Source organism: Saccopteryx bilineata, chromosome 11 (genome assembly GCF_036850765.1).
Source record: "Saccopteryx bilineata isolate mSacBil1 chromosome 11, mSacBil1_pri_phased_curated, whole genome shotgun sequence".
NCBI classification, from domain to species: Eukaryota; Metazoa; Chordata; class Mammalia; order Chiroptera; family Emballonuridae; genus Saccopteryx; species Saccopteryx bilineata.
Window position 1 is genome coordinate 41,802,611 of NC_089500.1, and position 6,483 is coordinate 41,809,093.

The following is a 6,483-nucleotide window of genomic DNA, read 5'->3' on the forward strand; positions in this document are numbered from 1 at the left end:
TGGGCCCTGGACCAAAGCAGGAAGTAACCTAATTCTGTTGCAGTCTGTCCCTGGAAAGACCTGTGCCTGTTACTGTCTACAGTGAATTTTGTTTGAATCAAGGAAGAGCCTAGGCTGGCCCTTGATAGTCAATAAAAATATAAACAATTGTCTGGAGCTTTATGATTTAGGAAGCTTGCTTTAATAATTTGATATTTAGCAAATGAGAGTCTTAGATCATCTAGTCTTGGGTATTTTATTTTTTAAGTAAAAGTACAGAGACAAATCTTATTTGTTTTTGAGAGTCAAGTGCATTGTTGAGAACAAGGGTGCTTCTGGACACCAGTGGGTTTACTTTCCTTCTTCGACAATAGACTAATAATCCCTCTACTCCACTAACTCTTTGATATAGAAATACTCATTTCACTTCTGCCAGTGAAGTTCTTGGATTAGTTTGATTTTCTCTAAATGAAAATGAATATTCTTCCTGTTTTCCCCTGCTCTTCTTTTTGCTAAGATACAGTAGAGACTTATATTGCCTCTCCACTCATACTCAGGTTATATTTATCCATAAAGAAACTGGAAAGTCAGATGGACTGAATTCACCATGGTATTATGCCACTGGTGGGTTTAAATTGTGTTTTCAATGCATTGTATTTAGGTGAGATGTTTTGAAGATGAATTTTTGTAGACTTGTAAAAATGCGTTCAATAACAAAGTACCCTTGCTTCATTGTTTTCTCCCTACTGTTCGCACTAGAAAATTTTTTTCCCTTGGCCTAGGGCAGGGGTCCCCAAACTATTTACACAGGGGGCCAGTTCACTGTCCCTCAGACCGTTGGAGGGCTGGACTATAAAAAAAACTATGAACAAATCCCTATGCACATTGCACATATCTTATTTTAAAGTAAAAAACCAAAACGGGAACAAATACAATATTTAAAATAAAGAACAAGTAAATTTAAATCAACAAACTGACCAGAATTTCATGGGAACTATGGGCCTGCTTTTGGCTAATGAGATGGTCAATGTCTGGTTCCATATTTGTCACTGCTAGTTGTAACAAGTAATATGACATGCTTCCGGAGCCGTGAAGCATATGTCCCACATCACCGGAAGTAGTAATGTACTTGAGCGATGCCGCATTTTACTCTCACTGACCACCAATGAAAGAGGTGCCCCTTCCGGAAGTGTGGCAGGGCGAATAAATGGCCTCAGGGGCCGCATGCGTCCGCGGGCTGTAATTTGGGGACCCCTGGCCTAGGGCCTTGGTCGGCAAACTGAGGCTCATGAGCCACATGCGGCTCTTTGGCCCCTTGAGAGTGGCTCTTCCACAAAGGGTACTCCACCCTAATTAAGTTAATAACAATGTACCTACCTATATAGTTTAAGTTTTAAAAAATTGGCTCTCAAAAGAAGTTTCAATCGTTGTACTCTTGATATTTGGCTCTATTGACTAACGAGTTTGCTGACCACTGGCTAGGGTAAAAATTATTTAACAGAATACCAATATTTTTTTTCTTTTTTTTTTTTTAATTTTAAAAAATAATAAAATTTTACCATTTATGCAGATTTGCCTTATTCAGATCTATTCCTGTTCATTTCATCCATGAATCCTTACAGGTTCAGTTCAGTCACAAGAATCAAATTGCTGGACAAGTGTCATGTTTCCCCCATGAAGACTATTTTGTCTTGGAAGGTATTTCTTTTCCTTCAGCTTCTAACGATGACAATACTCGCGCTCTCGGTCACGGTCACGCTCGCGATCCCGGTCCCGGTCCCGGTCCTGGTGTCTCTCTTCATTCTCTGCTTCTCTCTCTGTAATAATCATCATGATGATCCCTACTACGGGATTTATGGTCCCTCTCTCTTGATCGTTCACGTCTTCTTGATTTAGAACCATAAGACTTGGATTCAATTCCATGAAGGAAATCTTGCAAAGAGCTAATAAGAACTTTGCAATGATCATCAGCAGATACTTTGGATTGTTTAATTAAAGAAATTGCAGTTACCAATGTCTCAATAGCACTTTCAGAATCACCAGCACTGGCATCAGACACAGCTCTTGAAATAGCACTGCTTGAGATTGCCCTATTTCTATTCATAATTTCTTCAAACTCAGCTTCACTCATCGGTGTTCTTGCTGTATCCATTTCCCTTCCAGGAGGCCCATAGTCACCCCTATCATATGGCGGAGGTCGGCCATATGGATCTGTAGGTGGTGGACCCCGGCTATCTGATGTAGGCATGCCGCTGTTAGTTGGTGGAGGAAAGAAAGCAGGGTTCACATGTGGAGCTGGCGGTGGAGCACCTGGAGGTGGTCCAGGAAGATGCGGAGGAGGAGCAAATGTAAGGGGTGCCCAAGAGGACCAGGTGGGCGAGGTGGAAAGGGGCCTGGTGGTGGAGGTGGTCCCTGTTGTGGAGGTGGTGGACCAGGAGGAGAGCCGTAGCCTGGAACTGGAGGTGGAGGACCAGGAGGAAGCAGACCCAATGCCCAAAAGGTTGTCTAGGAAAAAGAACTGGTGGTGGAGGGTGATCTCCTCGATTAGGATGCCCAGCTAAAGGAGGAGGCAGAACCTGACCAGGCGGCGGAGGGCCTGGTGGACCAGGTGGGCCTGGAGGACCTAAAGGTGGATGTGGTGGAGTCTGTCCAGCTGGAAAAGGTGGGGGTGGCCCTCCTGGTCCTGCTGGTCCAGGAAATCTGTCCCCACCAGGAACAGCCCCTGGAAAACGGCCCCGTCCTCTACCACCTTGTGGAAATGCTGCACGTGAACTGCCTCCTGGAGAACCAGCTTTACCTTCCCCAGACATTTGTCCTGACTGTGTAGTTTTCCTGGACTGCATTTCAAATTGACTCAGGAACTGTTTATTGCGTGGAGTTACAACAGGATTCTGACCATAAAGTTCTCTTTTAGGCAATAAATCCATTAACTTTTTTGAGGATGCTTCTGATCCAACACCAACAAGGGCAAATCCCTTAGATTGGCCATTTGCCCGATTTTCAAAAAAATTTATCTCCAAAATATCATTTACTCCCAAAGAATGAACTGCTTCAGTTAAGTCTTCATCTGTTGTCCACCATGTTAGATTTCCAATGTATAATGCAATTCTCTTTCCAGTATATGTATAGACCACTTTTGGTGCTGCTCCTTTACCCACATCATCACCAGCAGTTGGTGGGAGGGTATCCATGTGATCCCGGTCTTCTGGGGCATCTCCATTATTTGCAGATGGAGAGATGACATCATCATACAAATCTATCTGATCATGCCCACCATATTCAGTTTCCTGATTGAACTCTTTGCCCACATCCGCGTAAATGTCTATGTGGTCCACACCGTCCGCCATCTTCCCTCAGCCTCGGCCGCCGCTGCCTCCTGCCCAATATTTTTTTTTTTAAGGGAGAAAAAAACCTCTCATGTAACTGAGGTTTCCAGTGTATTCTCATTTTTGTTTTCTTTTTTAGAGAAATAGAAATTTATGTTGTTTGCATTTAGTGGAATCCAGAGCTCCAAAAATTTCAGGGGATATTTAATTCCATTTCACTGATGGGCTGAGGTTTTTTGTTTTTGTTTTTGGAAGTTACCAGGATTAAAGGAGCTTTGAATCTTGCACAAACAGAAACCAATCATGCTGAACAATTACCAGGAAATGGATTTTACCTGACTCAGTAGACTGACAATTGTTTACAGAGGGCCTACCCATAAGGATATTTGGGGGTCATTGACAAGGTAGCACCAGGCAGAATGGTCAGGTGGAATGTATTTGTTCAGGGAGACAGGAGTGCAAAGGGGATGAGCAGACATTTAGGAGACTAGCAGACCTGAATTTGGTCCTAGCTCAGCACTTGCCAGCTGTATAAGCTTGACATACTTTTTATAGCCTCTCACTTGCTATCCTTTTACTCTGTTTTACTTTTTGTCTTAGCACTTATCACCATCTGCTGATACATTTATTTAAAAAATATGTGTTGTCTGTCTCCCCCAAGTACCTTGAATTAGCTCTGTGAGAGCAGGATCTTTGCCTGCTTTGACTTTTGCAGTATTTCCAGGAACTACAAGAGTGCTGAGCAATTATAGCACATGCTTAATAAATATTTGTTTAATGAATGAATGAATGAATGCCAATTGGGAATAATAATCCTGCTTTGTTGGGGTATATGTACAACAACTATCCCAGTGACCAGTACACAGAAATATTCTTTTTTTTTTTTTTTTTTTTTAACAGAGACAGAGTCAGAGAGAGGAATAGACAGGGACAGACAGACAGAAACAGAGAGAGAGATGAGAAGCATCAATCATCAATTTTTCGTTGCAACACTTTAGTTGTTCATTGATAGCTTTCTCATATGTGCCTTGACCGTGGGCCTTCAGCAGACTGAGTAACCCTTTGCTCGAGCCAGCGACCTTGGGTCCAACCTGGTGAGCTTTGCACAAGCCAGATGAGCCCGTGCTCAAGCTGGCGACCTTGGGGTCTTGAACCTGGGTCCTCTGCATCCCAGTCAGACACTTTATCCACTGCGCCACCGCCTGGTCAGGCAGAAATATTCTTTAAATATTTGTTCCCTTGACCATTTCTCCCAAGTGTTACCTCGCTAACTTTTAGGCATTTGGTATTCAGGTTTCAAAACTTTCTCAGGAAAGTATTTGATAAAAGATCTGAACATTTCAGGTGAATTTAAACCAAGGGTTACTTCTCCCACAATATGTACTTTGTAAGTCATTTCTTTTTTCATTTATTTTATTTTATTTTATTCAGTGAGGGGAAGGGAGGCAGAGACAGACTTCTGCATGCATCTTGACTAGGGTCTACCCAGCAAGCCCACTAGGGAGCGATGCTCTGCCCATCTGGGGTGTTGCTCCATTGCTCAGCAACCGACCTCTTCTTAGTGCCCGAGGTGGAGACCATGGAGCCATTTTCAGTGCCTGGGGCCAACTCACTCCAATTGAGCTATGGCTGCAAAAGGGAGAGAGAGAGAGAGAGAGAGAGAGAGAGAGAGAGAGAGAGAGAGAGAGAAGTAAGAGGGGATGGAGAAGCAGATCAGTGTTTCTTCTGTGTGCCCTGACTGGGAATCAAACCTGGGATATACACACACTGGGCCAATGCTCTACCACTGAGCTAACTGGCCAGGGCCTCTTTTTTCATTTTTCAATTACCATTGACATACAATAGTATATTAGTTTCAGCTGTACAACATATGATTAGATATTTATATACTTGTACTCCTTATTTCTGATTGCGGAATAAAAGGACTTCAGGTGTTAACTAAGCAGATGGAAGAGGGGCAGAAGATGGATGAAAATGCTAGCTGCCCCTGAAATTATACGACGTTAGGGTCTCCTACTTTATCTGTGATCAGGGTTGGCCCTGAGCAATTGTCAGAATTCTCGGCTGGTCTCAGGGTTCATGATGATATCCGATGAGCAAGCCTGAGGCTGAGATGAATTTTGTGTCTAGCAGAAAAAGCACTTGTCTGTGAATCTGAAGACTTGGATTCTAGTCTTAAGTCTTCCATTAATTAGCCTGGGAATATACATATATTTCATCTGACAAAACATGTGTCTATAAATAGAATAGCAGTAATCTTCAAGGCCTTCAGCTCTGACAACAATGTGTTTTATCTGTTTATGGGTTGTGTGTTTTACTTATGATGTGAGCCAAATCTAGATTGTGTTTTGCTGCTGGTCAATTGATTGTTTTTAATGACTTTTTTGGTGTGATGATGATAGTCATATATGCTTATTAGAGGATACTTGGAAAATAAAACATCAAGAAAATATTAAAAATTACTTGTAATTTCACTATCAAGATACAATCATTATGAACATTTTAGTGTATTTCATTCTACTATTTTTATCTCTATCTCTAATTTATATCTACTCCTGTGTTTGTATAGATCATTCTGTATAAACAGTATTGTGGTTTTTTGCACTTAACATATTATGAATGTTTTCCTATATAACCGTTCTTCAATATCATGAGTTTTATGGAAGGCATAATATATGTTTATAACATTACTTATCTAACCACCTCAATTGCTGTAAATTTAGTATGTTTCTGACTTTTACTGTTATAAATAATACTAACATGAAATTCCTGATTTACCACCATACTTGTTCCCCTTCAGCCTTCCTCATCTCAGCAAATGTCATCATCATTTATTCAGCTGCTCAAATCAGAAATACAGATGTCATCCTTTCTCATACTTAAACTTCACTTCCCACCTTCACCAGCCATCACTATTTCTAGCTCCAAATGTATCTGGAGCCTGTCCCTCCTCCCCATCTCCATGGACCTAGTCCTGGGCTTGTACCTGATCCACTGCAGTTCCCCATATCCCTTCCTGTCCACTTCTTTTAAACATATAAATTAGGTTATGTCAGTCTCCTGCTTTGGACCCTTCAGTGACTTCTTGCTGGACTTTCAAAAAATTGAAAGTCCTCCAAACCCTCCATGCCTTACACTACCTGAGTCCTGACCCCCTTTCTAAACTGATGGCATGACC

General features: G+C 41.8%; 1 pseudogene; it reads right to left on the minus strand.

Annotated features, from left to right (window-relative positions):
* Positions 1-1,611: 1,611 nt before the first annotated feature.
* On the minus strand, positions 1,612-3,326 carry LOC136315254 (cleavage and polyadenylation specificity factor subunit 6 pseudogene; annotated as a pseudogene).
* Positions 3,327-6,483: the final 3,157 nt, after the last annotated feature.